Source organism: Tenrec ecaudatus, chromosome 1 (genome assembly GCF_050624435.1).
Source record: "Tenrec ecaudatus isolate mTenEca1 chromosome 1, mTenEca1.hap1, whole genome shotgun sequence".
Lineage (NCBI taxonomy): Eukaryota > Metazoa > Chordata > Mammalia > Afrosoricida > Tenrecidae > Tenrec > Tenrec ecaudatus.
This window is the reverse complement of record NC_134530.1, coordinates 63,306,323-63,326,004: the sequence shown is the minus strand read 5'-3', so window position 1 is coordinate 63,326,004 and position 19,682 is coordinate 63,306,323. Positions and strand designations below refer to the sequence as shown.

The following is a 19,682-nucleotide window of genomic DNA, read 5'->3' as shown; positions in this document are numbered from 1 at the left end:
GGTTCCATCATGATCAGTCTTTGCTATTAAAAATGATGTAGCATCTCTCATAAATTCACACTTCAAAAGCAAATTCTCTAATTTGTTCAAAATTTTCTCAGGGAAGACTTTCAGTGGATTTTGAACTTACTTATTGTGACACTTTCTTAGTCTGAAAAGGGGAAAAAAGATTGACATTAGGTGAAGTGGAAAGGAATGCCAAATGACAATTTAAAATATGCTGCCTCAGCCACAAGGAAGAGACGAGCCAGTGAGGGTGCAGCATAGCACCGATGAAACACTCAACCTTCCTCTAGTTCTTCAGTGCTTCCTCCACCCCCACCTCCCATCATGACCCCCAGGTCTGTCTTTCAAATCTGACTAGATCAGAACATGTACACTGGTACAGTAAGAACTCGAAACACAGGGAATCTAAGACACATAACCCCCTCAGGACCAATAAAGGGAGCAGTGATACTAAGGGAAGGGGGAAAGTCGGGGTGTGTGTGTGAACGATCATAAGAATTGATGTGTGGTCCCCCTTTCCAGGGGGGACAGACAACAGAAAAGTGGGCGAATGGAGATAGCAATCAGTGTAAGACATGAAAAAAAATTATAAATTATCAAGGGTTCATGAGGGAGGGGAGGCGGAAGGAGGGAGGAGAAAAAATGAGGAGCCGATACCAAGGGCTCAAGTAGAAAGCAAATGTTTTGAGAATGATGAAGGCAACACATGTACAAATGTGCTTGACACAATGAATGTGTGTATGGATTGAGATAAGCGTTGTACGAGCCCCCAATAAAATGATTAAAAAACAAAACAAAAAAAGATTCTGACAACATATGTACTGATGTGTTTGACACATGGATATATGTATGGATTGTGATAACAGCTGTAAGAGCCCCCAATATAACAAAATATAAAAATATGTGTTGCCTCGCTGGAGGGAGTCACAATGAATGATGTCATTTTTCCATTTGACTTGTGTGCCCTTTATACTCTTGTTTTTAGCCAATTTAAAGAATGTTCCTCATAGCCAACACACAGTTTGGTCTTGCTTCCTTACAAATCTTTATTGATATTTTTGGTCAATGACATCCCACCGAGAGCACATTCCTCTAGAAAGTAACTGAAGTTAGCACTGTATGTCTGCGTTTCTGCTGGCATATTTAACTGGGGGTTTAAAAAAAGGAAGCTTATTTAATGGCACTACTATGCCAAGATCTTTATATAATTAATGAAATAAATAATATTAAAAATAGTTTAATAGCTCATCTTTACAAAATGTTTAAAAATGAGTACAGTAGTATATACATGAGATACACAGTAATATCTATTACAAGTCAGTAAACATACACATATGCCACTGAGTGCTTATTATTTTTTAACTGATCAAAGAGGTTTTCCAGTTTCTGAGAGGAGGACTTTCAAGGAGGCTGCAATCAGCAGTGGCTGTGAGGACGCTGGGCAGGAAGCGGTCAGAAACCCATTAAAGAGCGAGAATCCACAATGCTTGGTGACATTGCTCCCCATCTCCCATCCTTCCTGCTCTTTTGGATCCTGTCTTTCCCCCTTCTCCTTCTGTTCCTGTGGACACTCATGTCTCCTGTCTTCAGGAGCCTTTTGTGATGGTCAGAGCCGGCCTGGCTCTCGCATCTACACCTGGTTTCTCCACAGCTTGATTTGAACCTGTGCACTCAGCCCTGCCCTGGTTCCAGAGAAGCAGAGAAGGAAAACGTGAATAACCTGAATAGCCTCTTGGCAGGTTTTTCTTGGCCATTCCAGTCTACTCTTTGTACTGCTGTTTGGTTCACCTTCTTCAAGATGAGATGAGATGAGATGATACCCTTCCTAAAACATTTACAAGACAAAGCTGAAGCATCGAGTATGTTCTTCATTACCCTTCTCCATCTGGCCCCAATGCCTTTCTTGGTTTGCTTCCCCTCTCCCCCGCCAAATTCTATGAAATAAGATGTAAAGCATAGTCTTTGTGGACTACGTTATGCCACTTGACCTTGCTTCCCCCTGAGACCTTGCCAGCTCCAGTAACTCATTCTTTCAATGTAGATATGGTGTGACAGCTATGAAATTTTCATAACTTTGCCCCCTTTGTGCTCTATCTCCCAAATTTCTTGGGCTAGATGAGTGAGTGACCCCAGTATTGCATCAGTTTGAACATTGCCACAGTTGAGCTATCTCAAATGGTATTCCATCAATTCCCATTTGGTTTTTTGCTAATGCCTTCAGTGTAGCTTCAATTTCTCCCTTCGATACCATTGATTCTAGATCATAGGCTATCATGGTTGAGCATTAATCAATTCTTCTTGGTACAGGGACTCTATATACCGAGTCCTCCCATCTTCTTCTTCTTTTTTTACATTTAAGGGCATGTGCCTCCCCGTCGGGGAATCGAACCCTGGTCTCCCGCGTGACAGGCGGGGATACTCACCACTATACTAACGAGGACGGCCCTCCCATCTTCTTCTGATGGTTTCTGTGTTCTTCAAAAAGGAGCCCTGGTGCCATAAGGTTTTTCCTAAATTTGAACCAATATAGGAATAACTGAAGACCTGGTTCTGTAGCTGGCCCTTGGCCTAGTTCTGACTCGTGACATTGAGCTTTTCCACACTATTGTTGTTAGTTGACATCGGTTAGTTCTGACTCTTAGCAACCTCAAGTACAACAAAGCAATACACTGCCCAGTCCTGTGCCATCCCCACAATTCGCTCTTATGTTTGAGTCCATTGTTGCAGCCACTGTGTCGAGCTATCTTTCTCATTGTCCCCTCTTCCCTGATACTGTACCAAGTATGATGTCCTTTTCTAGGGACTGATCTCGCATGATAGCATGCCATCTCTGCTTCGAAGGAACATTCTGTCTGTCCTTGCGACAGTCCACAGTACTTTCTGTATTCTTCACCAGCACCATAGTCTGTATGGAGCAGGTCATCTTGATCTTGCTTAGTCACTAACTTTCACATGCATCTGAGGTGAATGAAAACACCCGGGCATGGGGCTGACATACCTCAATCCTCAAAGAGACAACCTTGTTCTTCAACACTTTAAAGAGGTCCTCTATCGCAGACCAGCCCAATACAATCTATCATTTGATTTCTTGACTGTTTCTTCTATGAGCATTGACTGTGGATCCAAGCAAAACGAAATCCTTGACAGCCTCAATCTTTTCTCGGTTTACCAAACCTCCGTGGACTTCCTATGTAGTTCATTTGATTCCTGTGTATTACATCCTGCGAGGCTCACATGTATAGTCACTGTAAATATTATCAGACAAAATATATTTGTAATGAATAAGTTATTGGTCTTGCAAAATTCCATCATGAGATCTCCTGCTTTGTTCCCATCAGCAAGGCCATATTTTCTAACTAGCAACCCCGCTTGTTTCTAACTTTTGCACTCCTACCGCCAGTAATTATCACCAGTAATTATCAATGCATCTGGATTGCATGTCTGATCAATTCCAGACTATAGAATTTTATTTTAAAAATCCTCAGTTTCTGCATCTTTGCTCATATGAACTGATCTTCCTTGTACGTATCTGAATATTATCTGGTCGCTGATTGAGTTGTACTTCACACGAGATCTTGAAATGTTCTTTTTGACAATTAGTACCATGCCATTTGTCTTCAGACTGTCATTCCTGGCAGAGTAGACATGCATTTTCCTGATTCAAGATGTCCGAAAGCAATCTATTTCAACTCAGTTATGCATACATCGATCCTTATGCATTCCATTTCATTTTCGACAACTTCCAATCTTCCTAGATTCATACTTTGTACATTCCATTCTTGATTATTAATGGATGTTTGCAAGCTGTTTCTTTCCATGTGGAGTCCTGCCCATCAGCAAGTGAACGTCTTGAAAGCTTTGCTCCGTTCACATTGTTAAGGGGGACTGTCCTTTGAGGAGGCAACTCTTCCTCATTCATAGTTTTGAGTACCTTCCGGTGTGAGAGGCTCGTCTTCCAGCTGTATCAGACAATGTTCCACTGCCATTCATAAGATTTTCAGAGGTTAATCCCTCAGCAGTAGACTTTTTCTTAGTCTGTCTTAATCTAGAGGCTCTGCTGAAACCTGGCCACCATAGGGATTTGAAATACAGGTGGCATAGTCTCCAGCACCACCGCACACTCAAGCCACTACTGTCTGAGAAAGTGATCGAGGACTCAGAGCAACCCTGGAAAGACAAAGTAGAACCGCCCCAAGGTTTCCGAGGTGCGGTTTTTTTTTCTTTTTTTTTTTTTTTCAGCCATATGTTTTCTTTTTTTTTTTTTTTCTCTTTTCTTCTTTTACATTTTATTAGGGACTCATACAACTCTTACCACAATCCATACATATACATACATCAATTGTATAAAGCACATCCATACATTCCCTGCCCCAATCATTCTCAAGGCATTTGCTCTCCACTTAAGCCCCTTGCATCAGGTCCTCTTTTTTTTCCCCCCCTCCCTCCCCATTCCCCCCTCCCTCATATGCCCTTGGTAATTTATACATCATTGTTTTGTCATATCTTGTCCTATCCGGAGTCTCCCTTCCCCCCTTCTCTGCTGTCCCTCTCCCAGGGAAGAGGTCACATGTGGATCCTTGTAATCAGTTCCCCCTTTCCAACCCACTCACCCTCCATTCTCCCAGCATCGTCCCCCACACCCCTGGTCCCGAAGGCATCATCCACTCTGGATTCCCTGTACCTCCAACCCTCATATGCACCAGTGTACAGCCTCCGTCCTATCCAGCCCTGCAAGGTAGAATTCGGATCATGGTAGTTGGGGGGAGGAAGCATCCAGGATCCGGGGGAAAGCTGTGTTCTTCATCGATACTACCTCACACCCTAATTAACCCATCTCCTCTCCTAAACCCCTCTATGAGGGGATCTCCATTGGCAGACACTTGGGCCTTGGGTCTCCACTCTGCACTTCCCCCTTCATTTAATATATCTATATATACATATATATACATACATATATACATATACACATGCATACACACACTTATATCTTTTTTTTTTTTTGGCATGGTGCCTTATACCTGGTCCCTTGGGCACCTCGTGATCGCACTGGCCGGTGTGCTTCTTCCATGTGGGCTTATTTGCTTCTGAGCTAGATGGCCCGAGGTGCGGTTTTAAGGAAGCACATGGCCACATCTTTCTTTTGTGTGTGTGTGTGTGGGGGGGCTGGTGGGTTTCAATTGCAAACCTTTCAATTTGCAGCTGAGTCCTTCACCACTGCACTACCAGGGCTCGGTTCTGTTTGGCTAGTGTGTTATAGTTGACATGCAATGAAATGCAGCTAGCTGCAGCGTGAAACTCTATAAAAAGTGATATGTGATTTATAACCGTGAAACTATCACCACAATCAACATAATGAACGTAATCCCTCACTCTCAAAACTCAATAAACATCATGATCAATAGTGAAAAGGCTGACGTTGTCAAGGAGCTCATCTTGCTTGGATCCACGATCAATGCTTATGGGAGCAGTCATCAAGAATTCAAATAGAATATTACACTTGGCAAATCTGTACCAAATACCTCTTTGAGTTTCTATCACCTCATATGCATGTGAAATGTGGATAATGAAGGAAGACCGAAGAAGATAAATCCAACTGACACATGAATTATGGTGCTAGTGAAGAATATTGACTATATGAAAAAAAACCCAAAAGGATATTGACTATACCATGGATTGCTACTAGAATGAACAATTCTTCACTTGAAAGAAGTACAGTCAGAGTGTTCTTTAGAAGCAAGGAGGGCTAGACTTCATCTCATGTATTTTGGACGTGGTACCAGGAAGAACCAGACCTTGGAGAATGACACTATGCTTAGTAGAAGGGAGGGTCAACAAGAAAAGACATTCAAGGATGTGGATGGACACAGTGGCTGCAAGAATGGGCTCAAACATACCCGCCACTGTGAAGATGACACAGGACCAGGCAGTATTTTGCTCAGTTGCACTGGGGTTGCTGTGAGCCAGACTGACTCAAAGGCACCTAACAACAATAAAAAGAAATCCTCATCCAATACCCATGGATAGAACACCATTTGGGGATTAAAAAAAATATGGTGGTGGTGGTTGTTATTGTGTTAATGAGACAGTGTTAGTTCAGAGCTGTTTGGAGTCAATTTCTTTTGCAATATAAAGGAGCAGAGTACAGTAAGCAGAGATGGTGCATGCCAGCTGCCACACCAGATAAACATCATCAAGGAGACAAATAGAAGTTCAAGAGAGCTGGGGCCCTGAATTTGAATCTTTCTCTTTCTTTAAGATCTAACTTGCCATTAAACTCAACCAGTTTGCTTTTTCACCTTAGACACTGTAATTTGCACCTTTAGAAGCTCAATTCGAGTCTGTGTTATATGTTACATATCTCCACTGAGTTTTTTGAACATATAGAACATAGTTATAATAAGTATTTAAGACCCTTGTCTACTAAATCTAATACCTTTGTTCGCTCTGGGTCAGTGTTTATTTGATGAATTATCTCTCCATTTTGATCATATTTTCTTGCTTCGTTGAATGTCTGATCATTTCATTGCATTATTTCATTTTACCTTGTTGGATGGTGGATGTCCTTTAGATTTCATGTGGGATTCATTTAAATTGAGTTACATGCTTTCTGGAAAGATTTGCTAGGTGTAACTCTGGGTATAACTGTTAGTGCCACCCAGTCACTGTAGACTCATAGGGACTGTGTACAACAGAAAGAAACTGCCAGGGGAAGCCAGCCCCTAACACATCATTATGGGTCTGGTAGGCGCAATTGTATAGTGATAATAAGTAAAGATTATAGCAAAGTTAAAGAAAGTATGAGAGATAGAAGAGAAATATTGAAATAAATGGAGTCAGACACAATTCATGGAAGCATGCTCACCTCAGCCCCGCTTGGTGGTCCACGTGGAGGGAGAGAGAGTTTAATGCTAGCCCAGGCTTTTATGTTCTCTGGGGACATGTAAGCCCCCTATATGCAGGTGAGGACCCATGTCACAGGAAGGGGCTGTGCTATTGGGAATACAGTAATGGGCAAGGGTGATCTAGGGGTATCCATGCGATAGGAAGAGGAGGGATTGGGGCTATATATGTGGCAAGATGGGCGGATCCTAGATACAGGATGGCAGCCTAACTTTGGATATCACAGAGCTGGTTTGGTTTGTTCCCTGGCTGAACTGATAGAGACCATTATCAGTAGGATGTACACTCCACCTACAGGAACCAAGCTAATGGTCGCAGGCCTTAGGGAGAAGTAATCCATTGTCCCCAGCAGCAGGGAGCAGGCCCACCCCTGTGGTGGGGTGAGACAGCAGTCTGGCAGCCATTGCCTTCAGGGAGGATGTCTGTAAGCATCTGACCTCCCCCCACAAGTCCCCCTTTTGTCTTATATATAAAATTCAAAAGCCACATGGGCAAAATGGTTATTTTCTATACATTAAAAGCTGTCAAGACAAAACATCATGATCCAATTAATATACCCCAAAAATTCAGGCTTATAGCAAACATTTGAATCCAGGCACTGGGAGTAAAGTCTCCTTATGCCCATCTGCTATTGGAGGAAGGTATGAGAGGGGCTGGATACTGCGGTGGAAGAAATAGAGCCAAATAGGAATGTCTGCTTCTCTAGGGAGAATGAATCAACCATGTGCTCACTTTAAGGCAGCACAACTTTAAGGGAGAAACTGTGGAAATGATAGACAACCGCAGGAAAATGTACCTGGACTATATCTCCAGCTATCAGAGTGGCAGTCTTCCAGCCATGGAATACTAGTCTTCCAGATTCCTTCCGTACCAGTCAGGGAATAAGTCCCAGTTTTATTTCCCTCAGTGTTAGTATCCCACATTTCCCCTTTCTGCATTACGTTTAAGATTTGATAGTGTCATGGAGGCAACATAGTCTCTCTTCATATCTCTTAGCTTCCTATAGAAGTGACACAGACTGCGAACATAAAAAATATGATGAATAAACACAGTCAGAGTAGAACTTAAGCTATGTGAAATGCTTTTAACCCAAGCACGTGGGATCCAGCCTCTTTCTATGCCAACCACCATTTGTTTAAATACCTCAGCTAGTGGAATGCCTTAAATCCACCCTTGAATGTATAGAAAATATCCTTTTTAAATTGATCAACATCTAATGAAATGTTTTCCTTACACCCTTGCAAATGTTTCTTAATCATATCCCAATCATGCAATGTTACATTATATAGGTAAGGAGTTACACAGAAATCAGTTACATTCCAATCACATTATAGCATTAATTGACAAGTCCAAAATCTTAATCTTTCAGCAAAACAAGTCTGTAGTAATAGTCCAGTCACTATTGTATAAAGTGTTCAGTTATGATAGAATCCCAGAGTTTCTCTTAGACAGTGTCAGCAATGGAAGAAATATCTCAGTAGTCAGCAATTGCCATTCTCAGAAATCTGGGAGTTCTTCCTGACGTTTTGAATAACTTCAGTAACAGGACAGGGGGTCAGGTCACACATCAGCTTCCCTGCTTTCTTCTGTGCCTTGTTGGCTGAAGAGAAATCCACTTGTCTCCTTTGCCTGTAAAAATATAAACAAATTGCCTCTCTTTTGGGTGTCATTAACCTGCAAAAGGAATTATGATTAAGCTTTTGCAGTTCCTTCATGTCCTTTATGTCCATCTTACTCCAAACATGGTTGCTTCCTTCTAAGGAGAGTAAATCAGTTTATTCTGCAAAAACAAATGGATAGCCCTTTCTCCAGGTGAATGGACCTAGATCCCAAACACGGTTTCCATCATCTTCAGATTTCTTAGGATCAGTTTTCTCTGTAGGAGTGAAAATGTGTTTATCTACCCTAATTTTGTTACAAGCTTTTAGTAAGAAAATTTTTTTGGTTAAAATCACTAAATGAAATTTGCCACACATAGGATTTCTCTTCTCCCCCTTCTGTTTTAACAATTCACATTTCAAAGCACTGCTAGCACTCTCAGTTAACTTGTTAGGCTTTGAACCAGTAAAACTACTAGTTACATAGCCTTCACTGTTACGTAAAATTTCGCTCCCAGCTCTCAAAGAATTAAGAGAGCTGACTAATTGGGAGAACTTCTTATCATACTTTGAAAGACTGAAAAAATTCTTAATAAATTTGTTCAGCTGTTCTTTAAGTAACTTACCAAATAGACATTTTTTTTTCCTCCAAGCTTACCAATAAGGTTATAGGCTCAATTAAGCCGTTTTGCCTTTCAGGCTTCTCACACTGTATGATTTTACAATCTTGCAATTGTCTCTCTTGGTTAACTTCACTTATTCCTACTAAGCTGGATTTAGGGGAAGTTAATGGGAGGGTCTTAGGCCTTCCTGAATGCTAAAGAAATGATCCCACATCCAAAGTTTAAAAATCTTTTCCCTTCAATTTCTAATTCCATGTGGGGCACTGTTGTTTCCCCACAACAGCATTCCAGAAGACCCCTTGATTTAAAGGGTGGTCAAACTTCTCAAGTACTCTTTCCTGCCAGCCATAACTTTTAACTCTAGAAATGCAAAGAAGCAAAGATTAGCTTAAGTGATCTTCCTTTTTTATAAACCATGGTATATCAGAATTCATCACTACCTTAACTTTTTCATAATCTTGTTCAATAATTCCAGCAACAATCAGGACACCTTGAGAATTTAGATTAGACTTTCCTAATAAACGTCCCATAGTTTTTTTAGGTAGCAGACTCCAATTACCACTGTTAATAATTTCTGATTTAGTCACAGATTTTGGCTGTTCCTCACAACTCTGATCATCTCCAGTATCAATTGTAATTTTTTGAGTATTTAGGTTAAAATTTCCTGATAAAAACTGTATTACTCTTTCAATAAGATGTCCTTCCTGTCTTTTAGAATCAAACTGCTGTGAGGGCTTCTGAGCCATCTCTTGGTTAATCAATCCAACTGCAGTGAGAAGAGAGGTTGGGGTTCTCCAAGTTTGGTTAGGTCTGGTCCCCTGCTGCAAAGCTGGGTGATACCTGCAGTTTCTCTCTAAGATCTTTGCTCTGGCAGGCAGACACCTTGCCTCCCATGCTCTTCTGGGCAGGGCCTGTATCAAGCTCCTTTTTCTATTACCTGCACTCCATTCAGAGGGGCTTAGAGCATGCCCCGCTACATGTTTTTTGGCTGGGCGTTACTTCCAGGTAAATGTCTTCTATTACTAAACTTTGAATGACCACGCTCTGCCCATTGATTACCTCTCTCGCAGCAGGGGCAAAATCCAGTTTCCTCGGACTCTTTCCCTAGATCTTTTCCACTGTGAATTGTCCTGTTCTTTTGCAATATCTGCCTGCAGTCTCTCTGGTAATGTCCTTCTGGTCCACATGTAAAGCATCTCCCTTTAGGTCTGGTGCAACTTGCCAAAGCAGCAGCCATGAGGTTGGCTCTGTGCTCATCTGTCCCTACATCCCTGCATAGCCTGATATAATCTAACAGTGTGCTCTGTTCTTTGAAAGGGCTTATGGCAGCCTGACATGATGCATTCGAGTTCTCAAATGCTAAAGTAAGAATAAGATTATTTGCTGCCCCTTTGTCTGCCACATTCTTGTGGACCGCATCCTGCAACCTGGATATAAAATCTATATAAGGCTCATCATTCCTTTGCTTTATTGTCATATAACTTGGCCGACTGCTTCCTGATAGTATTAATTTCTCCCAGGCCTTAAGACAGACTTCCCGTACCTGTGCAAAAGTCTGCTCATCAAAGTTTAATTGTGCCTCAATTGTGATACAATTTTCATCTCCTAGAAGCTGATGAACCCCTGTATCTATGCCCTCTTCTGCATTTTTGCATGCTCGTGCTAGGGCTGCCTCATTCCAGTTCCACAGCATTTGATATTGCAAAGATTCTGAAGGGGAAAAGCACACTTTCATCAAAGCTTTCTAGTCTGCCGGGATCCAATATTCCATATCTGCCATATTCTTGACCATACCTATTACAAATGGTGAATCTGGACCATAACTAGATACTGCTTGCTAGAGATCTTTCAGTAGCTTAAAGGGAAAGGCAGTATATCACCTTTCTTGATTCCCTTCAGGGTGCTGCTCATCAGGCTCCCTGTCTATAATTCTAACGGGATAAGCCATTCTGAATTCTAAATCTGTTTCTTGAGCTATACTCTTCTCCACCCATGAGAGCAAAGGTGCTTTCCTACTCCCTGACTCTTTGCCTCTCACTTTCTGAGACTCACTTTCTAGGTTAAATCTCTCTATTTTCATTTCTTTGGATCTAATCTCTTCTCCTCTAGCACTGGCTTGCTTGATAGTATTGTGATTCCCTGTGCTGTATTCTGGTGGAGCAGATGCTTCTACTCTGCTATCTCCTGATTCAAATTTCGTTTTCCTAGCTACACCTAAATTCTTCTCATCTGTCTGAAACTCATTCTGTCTGCTTCTCACCTGACTCAAGTCTGCGTAGCTTAGAGGTTTCTCACTGCTCCCCTGGTCTTGCTCCTTCGCTCTCTCACCCTGCAGGCTCCAACACTGCTTTAATCTGCACTCACAGCTCCCAGGTCTCCATGGGTATGCTCTACCTTATCCCAGATCTCCATATCAAAGTTTCCTGATTCCGGAAAAGGAGGATTAAATTTCTTTACCACTTGAAGAAACATTTTCATTCTCTTATTCTATTGCTTACCACTACATTTTGTTTTTTTAAGAGGTGACAAAGAGTGATTTCATACTCTGTATCCTTGCTCTTTGCCTGACCCATATCTCACTCAGACTAAAAAACATACTTAAAAAAATAAACAACAACAAAAAAACTTTCCCGATTTACCCTCATTGTCCGATGAGGCCGTACAATTGTCACATGGGATATAACTCAAAGGAGTTCTTTTCCTATGGGGCCCCACGTAATGGGCGCCATATGCCAGGGGAAGCCAGCCCTTAACACATCATTATGGGTCCGATAGGTGCAATTGTACAGCGATAATAAGTAAAGATAATAGTAAAGTTATAGAGGGCATGAGAGATAGAAGAGAAATATTGAAATAAATGGAATCAGACACAATTCATGGTAGCATGCTCACCTCAGCCCCACTTGGTGGTCAACGTGGAGGGAGAGCGAATCTTTAATGTTAACCAAGGCTATTATATTCTCTGGGGACACGAAAGCCCCCTAATTGCAGGTGAGGGCCCACATCACAGGAAGGGGCTGTGCTATTGGGCGGGGGTGATCTAGGGGTATCCATGCAATAGGAAGAGGAGGTATTGGGGCTATACATGTGGCAAGATGGGCGGATCCTAGATACAGGATGGCAGCCTAACTTTGGATGTCACAGAGCTGGTTTGACCTGTTCCCTGGCTCAACTGATAGAGACCATTATCAGTAGGGTGTGAACTCCATCTACAGGAACCAAGCTAATGGTTGCAAACCTTAGAGAGAAGTAATCCATTGTCCCCAGCAGCAGGGAGCAGGCCCACCCCTGTGGTGGGGCGAGACAGCAATCTGGCAGCCATTGCCTTCAGAGAGGATGTAAGCATCTGACCTCCCCCACAAGAAACTGTCCAGTCCTGCACTGTTCTCATCATTAAGATGGCCTCTTGGACATTGGGCCTCTACTCTAGTACTCCCTCAATGCAAGAACACTTTGTTCTAAGAACCTGGCATTCCATGATGCTCACCATAACGACATGATCGCTGAAGAGAAAATGGGTGCATAAGCAAATGTGGTGAAGAAAGCTGATGGTGCCTGGCTTTTAAAAGATATAGCATCTGGCGTCTTAAAGCCTTGAAGATAAATGAGCAGCCATCTAGATGAGAAGCAACAAAGTCCACATGGAAGAGACACACCAGCCTTTGTGATCATGAGGTTTCAATGGGATCAGGTATCAGTCATCAAAGACCCAGAACAAAACATCATATCAGTGTGAATGACGGGGAGTGCAGAATGGAGACCCCAAGCCCATCTGTAGACAACTGGACATCCCTTTCCAGAAGGGTCACAGGAAGAGACACGTCAGTTAGAGTGCGGCACAGTACCGATGAAACATACAACTTTCCTCTAGTTCTTTAGTGCTTCCTCCTCACACTATCATGATCCCAATTTTATCTTACAAATCTGGCTAGACCAGAGCATATACACAGGTACAGATAAGAACTCAAAACACAGGGATCCAGGATGGATCAACCCCTCAGGACCAATAATGAGAGTAGTGATACCAGGAGGGTAAGGGTAAGGTGGGGGTAGAAAAGGGGAACTCATCCCAATGATCAGCTCCCTGGGGGGCTGATAACAGAAAAGTGAGTGAAGGGAGACATTTGTCAGTGAAAGACATGAAAAAATAATGATTTATAAATTATCAAGGGTTTATGAGGGAGGGGAAAATATGAGGAGCTGATACCAAGGGCTCAAGTAGAAAGAAAATGTTTTGAAAACGATGGCAACAAATGTACAAATGTGCTTGACACCATGGATGGATGGATGGATTGTGATAAGAGCTGTATGAGCCCCCAATAAAATGATTTTTAAAAAAGGCTGTCTCTGCGTTGAGGAGACGGTTCTTCCCCAGAATATTTGAGTGCCCTGCAGCCGTGGGAACCCTTCCTCTGCTATAGCCATGCCCGTCCCACTGCTGCTCTCAGGGTTTTTCAGAAGTGGTCCACCTGGTCCTGCTTCCTACTCTCCCTCACCTGGGAGTGCTGCTGAAACCTCCCCACCACGGAGAGGGGGGGCAGGAGCACATTTGAAACACTAGTGGCATAGCTTCCAGCATCACAGCAACACATCAGCCACCACAGGACAACAGGCGGGTGGTAGAAATGTAGTTAGAGCCATGTTTAGTGGTAAGGAAGGACCCCTGGTGGTGTAGTGGGTAAAGTGCAAGGCTGCTAACTGCTAGGTCACTGGTTCAAACCCATTAGCTGCTCTAAGGGAGAAGGATGAACCTGTATTTTGCTTCCAAAGAAAGTTCTAGTGGAAAACCCGAAGGAGCTGTTTTATTCTGCCCTTTGGGGTCTCTACTATTTAAACCCACTTGATGACAGTGGGGTGGGTTAGTAGTAAGTGTCCTCATTACTGGTGGTGTGCATTCCACCCAGTTTCCCATGAATTATGAAGTTTTCTAGTATGGAAGACTCCTTAGCTTCTGTATGAGCCACAGGTCTCTTCTCTTCCTTATTTGTGGTCCTTTACTTTATTTGGGTGGTTTTCTTGCGTACTTCCCTCTGAAGTTCCTGCCTCTCTGGCAGACTCTTAGGGTAGCTTATGTTTCCATGGACCTTAAGCTTCATTTCATCAACTTGAGGTTTACTGGGATCTGCTGGGGTTGCCCTTTCATGCATCTGTGCCCTTTAACCTCTCTCAAGGTGGTGTGTTAGGCCAGGTTGACTAGAGAAACAAATCTAGTGACATGTATGTGTAAGAAAGAGGTTTATATCAAGAAGTAGTAACGAATCAGTAAAATATCCCAGCCAGTCCATCTCAAGTCCACAAGTCTGATACTAGTCCTTAAGTTCCTCTTCAGATTCTCGCAGCCACATGCAAGGATGCAGAATGCAGGAAGATCAGAGGCCGGTGGGACCAAAGTCTTGTGGATCCAATGGCAGTTGTCACATCTCCAGGACTCTGCAGGTCTCAGAGTGGCTGCCAACAGGAAAGTGAAGGAAGAGAGAGAGAGAGAGAGAGAGAGAGAGAGAGAGAGAGAGAGAGAGAGAGAGAGAGAGAGAAGCCTCCAGAGAGCCATTTATCTCAGTCACACCTTCAAAGGAGGTCAAGCTGCGACCTGATTGACAGGTTAAACTCCAGCCATAGCTTCTTACAGGTACCATGTTGGCACAAAAAACAAACTATCACAGGCGATAAGTTTGGAAATTATGTATCTCTTCCTTTTAATCTTCTTAAAGATTATTGTCCTGTTTTGTACCTTCCAAGGTACCCAGTATCTTGAAAAGCATTCCTATGTATTTTTTCCAGCACTTTGGGATGTAAAAAAAGGAGCTGTCCCTATGCGTAAAAAAAAAGTAAGTTTCTCTGTCCTAGTGTGAGGACACTACTTTCCCAAGGTTCTGAAATTGGTGGTTGTTGGATTTGGTTTGGATCTCTTGCTTTGAGGGTCATCAATGAGTGGTGGGCTGGGACTACCATATATTTACTATTTTAATGCCCTCCTCACTTTCTTATGACATGTATTAATCTAGTCGGCATGGTTCTGCCTCTGTGAATGAGTGTTATTGAAGGTTTCACCCTATCACCAACCTCCATTGTTCATATAAATGGTGAGCAAACACTTAAGAGCTTAATCTGTACAGGTCAACAGTTCATGTGGTCTATACTTGTATAATTTACTCTTCTCAACATGTTTTAAGTTCTATACTATTGGCTAACTTAATGACACTATCAGTAAAATTACCTTATGCCCCAGGGGGATGATTTATAATGTTTTCTATCATAAAATTATGATGTCTCTAACATGAACCAGAAATTTATATAAATCACAGATATATGAATTTGGGGCTCTCACTTAATCCTAACCTCAATGTAAGAACAATTAGGTTTTGTTTGTTTTTTTTAGTTTTCCGGTTTTATTAAGCACACACGGCGGGCTGGCGGTACTAGGCATGTGGCTGCTGGCTGAAGGGGGTGGGGATGGCCTCCTTGCCGCCCTGCGGGCAGATCAGCACCACTGACGTGCCGTGAAACACCACCTGGCCCAGCTGCCCCATGTCCTCGTCAGCTTGTACAGGTCACCGGGTCCCTTGTGTACTCGATGGTGTCGTCCAGCACGAGGCTGAACCCTTTCAGGATTCTGCTGGCTTCGTGGCTGCCCTGAAACTTTGACCCGGATATCTCGTTGATGTCCTTGGACTGGTCCAAGACGCTCTCCTTCTTCTCCTCTTTGCCATTTCTCCATGCCACGCTGCTCAGAACAATCAGTTTTTTATGACATTGCCTTGCTTCATGCCCACTGTTATGAAGAGATCAATGAAGATATGAGTGCTATAGCAAAGTGTGGTGAAGAAACTAGATAGTGCCCAGCTATCAGAAAGAATGGAGTCTAGGGTTTTAAAGGCTTGTCTTAAAATAAGCAGCCACCTAAGTGAGACGTCACCTAATTCCACATGGAAGAAGCACACCAGCCTGTCTGATTCAAGGATTGTAAATAATGAAATACAAATACAAAGGAGGGAATGGTATCAGAGCTTAAATTGTGAATACCAGCAAGCAGAAAGCTATGACAGTAGAACCCCAAAATCCATTTGCTGGGTCCCCATGTGGATGAAGTCCCTGGTGAATCCTCTGACCACAGTTGAGGGGTGCAAACAGCCCTGCTCTCAGACAGAGAGCACTGGAAAACTGATGATGGCAGATGCAGTTAGGCTAGAATGTAATGCCTTATCATTGATCTCCCTTTGGACCCGGTCTAAAGTTGTGTCAGGTTTTAATAGCTTCTGCTTTCTTTCTGATTGAGGTTTTTCTATCTTTTGTCTAGTTATTGTTTTGCTTTTCTGTTTTGTCTGTTTGTTTCCTTTTCGTGTTTGGTATGATTTTCTGTGTCTGAAATCCAGGATAGGTGGAACTGTAGAGGCAGTCACTGTATTGATGACTGCCTAGGGTGTATGGCAAAGGAAGTTGGTGGGGGCCTGGGGAGCTGACAACCATGAGTATGAGAAGAAACTATTTTGAAATTGATTGTGGTGATGATTGCACAAATCCTAATATGATTGAATGATTAAACTGCATGGCATTTAAAATATATGCCCATACAACTATTTTAAAAAACAGTAAGTTTCTCATATGATTGAGATGAAACTGTCCCAGCACTCGCCTGCAGGTTAGCATTTGAGAAGTATTGATCTTGCTGTTGGACGGCTTCTCATTGATCAGCAGTCATCGTATGCCTTTGTTTCTCTACCTCTGCTTGCCCAGTGCCCTGTGCTGAATACTTTCTTCCCCTACCCAAATCTTAAAAGTTCGAAATTTAACCAAAATGCCTTCTTCTTCTCAGAAGAGCAAGCCCTCTACTGTTCTGAAAAGAAAGTAATTTCTTCCTAAGAGTTTCCTAAAAAAATATAGTGAAAAACATTTTATTTTTATCACAAATTATTTTCTGCATTTTGTGATCATTGTTTACTCACCTGTAAGGACCCCTGGTGGTATAGTGGGTTATGCATAGGGCTGCTAAGTGCAAGGTCAGCAGTTCAAACCCACCCCTGCTCTGTAGAAGAAAGACAAGGTTTCCTGCTCCCGTCGAGAATTCTGTGCCTTGGAAAGCCACAGAAGCAGCTCTACTCCCACCTATAGAGTTACTATGAGTCAGAATTGACACACTGGCCATTAGTTTGTTTTTTTGATTTAGGCATATATTTATAAGATCTCAAGGTCAGACAACTAGTCTTTCTTGCACAAAGTAAAGATCGTATTCAATTTATATTTGTTAAGGAATGAAGGAGGGCCTTGACTACAAGAGATTAAGTAGTGAGACTAAGCCGAATTGAGAGAACATCTTAGGGTTTGCAAAAGGTAGCTGGTAGAACATTGGTTTGGTCCAGCCTGTGAGACTGGGTTAGCTGCTGTGTTTCACCTTGCTTGATGAATCTGACGGAATGGTGTGTTGAGAAGGATTGTAGGGTCACGTTCTGACTGCATGAGTAAGACACCCACGATGGCTGATCTCTATCGCCCTAGCACCAACCCCAGGCTCAATGTAAACAGAGCTCAATCAATAAGAAATCAATCTGTACAAAGCAACACATGGATTGAAGCTCACAGTTGGACTCTACTCACATACACTCTTCATATCAGCAGTACCATAAACTCTATGCCACTGGATAAATTAGTGATGTTATCAGTGCGATCACTTTGTACCCGAGGGGGATGATCGACAATGTTTTTCTTTTGTTTTTTGGTTGTTGTTCTTGGTTTTTGTTTTTTGTCATAATATGACTGCCTAAGTAAACCAGAGCTGTTCACAACCTGTGGACAAGCAGATGGATCCTGGGCTCACATGTCATTCTAGCCCCAACCCAAGAAGAATTAGCTCTTATAACACGGCCCTGCTCAATACTCGCCTTCATGAAGAGCTCCCTGAAGATAAGGGTGCTACAGCAAAGCATGATGAAGAAAGCGGATGATGCCCAGCTCTCCATTGAATAGTGTCTGGGGTCTTAAAGGCTTGTATTCAAATGAGCAGCCATCTCAGTCAGGCATCAACTAAGTCCACCTGGAGGGCTCACACCAGCAGCCTGAGTGATCCAAAGATGATGATAACACAATCCAAATATGACGATGGGAAAAGCCTTGGAGCTTCAATTGTGAACACCCAATTTGCCGAAGACTATGGAGGACAGTGGGGACCTACAGTCCAGCTGCAGAGTAGTCAGATCAAGCCTCTGGCAGATCTCCTAGCCACAGGCGAGGGCTTGGAGCAGCTTTACTCTCAGAGATGAGTGTAAACTTGACTACGGTGGAGTGAACCATGGTATAATATGATACTTGGTCAGTTGATCTCTCTTTTGATCTAACCGGAATTTGCTCTAGGTTCAAATATTTCTTGTTTTACAACATAAATTTCTTCTCTGGCTTTTAAAATCTTGTTGGTAGTCTTTTTCCCCTTAGTCTTTTTTATCTTTATCTTATTATTTTCTTGTTTCATTTTGTTTTTTATTGTTTCTGCTAGGTTTCCCAGTTTATGGATGCATCGAGACAATAATTGATGCAGTTATTTATTGGCGAGTGGAGGGAGGGGACTGGAGGAACAAATGATGAATGGGAAGGAGGAGGGAGAACTGATTGTGATTTATATACAACTTAAAAAAAGAGAGATTTAACTATGAAAGTGTATGATATGTGAATATTATATCAAGAAAAAAGAAAGAAAGAAACCAAATTTGACTGATGGGTGGGGCAGGAAGAGTTTTTGCTTAGGGGCATTGAATTTATGTTAATGATGATGGAATAATTTGGAGAAGGATATTAATAATGGTTGTACAACACAGAAAGTAAAATCAATGGCCCTGAATTATATGTGTAGAAGTTGTTGAATTGGAGGATGTTTTGTTGTGTATATTTTTGCCATACTTAATAATAATAACTATACAAATAACAGTGAGTATAAGGAAGAAGAAAATATTCTAAAATTGATTGTGGTAGTGATTGTATAGCCATTGTTTACATGATTGAACGATTGAAGTATGTGATATTTGGATGAAGTGCCAATAAAACTGTTAAAATATATGATAAAAATATCTGCCCATAAGGAAGAATCACGGCCTGAAGAAATGATGTCTGAGTCTCTTTAGGAATATGATGAGTCTAGATGATAAGATGTTGGCACGCCTCAGCTGTCTTGATAGTTTTAGCTACGCATGTGGGATATTTTCAAACAGCAAAGCTAACAAGTCTCCGCCATGTCAGGCGTCCCTCTGAGCACTATAGACGTATGTATGCACCCATTTATAGTCCTCCTCTAACAACCCATTGAGGAAAAGTTCTATTAATAGCTCATTCTCTTGGGTATGGGAACTGAGGCACAGAAAGGTTAAGTAGCTTGCTTAAGATGCGCAGCCAGTGCAGTCTGGCTGTAGAATCTGCGCTCTTGCGGCCGCAGCCGCAGCTACCTCCAACATGTCCGACATGGAAGGGGCACGGTCGATTTGCGGAGACTGAACATGGCCCACCTTCCCGAACTCTTACTCCAGATTAGAAACACGGGCCCCTTTCACGCTTCTTATAGTCATGCCTGGTCTTCTCT

General features: G+C 42.3%; 1 protein-coding gene and 1 pseudogene across 1 annotated transcript in view; one reads left to right on the top strand and one right to left on the bottom strand.

The window, feature by feature from the left end:
* The window catches only part of RHBDL2 (rhomboid like 2), a 69,412-nt gene that overhangs the window by 34,248 nt on the left and 15,482 nt on the right, over positions 1 to 19,682 (top strand). The window lies entirely within an intron of this gene.
* LOC142428871 (U6 snRNA-associated Sm-like protein LSm7 pseudogene) lies at positions 15,544 to 19,668 on the bottom strand (annotated as a pseudogene).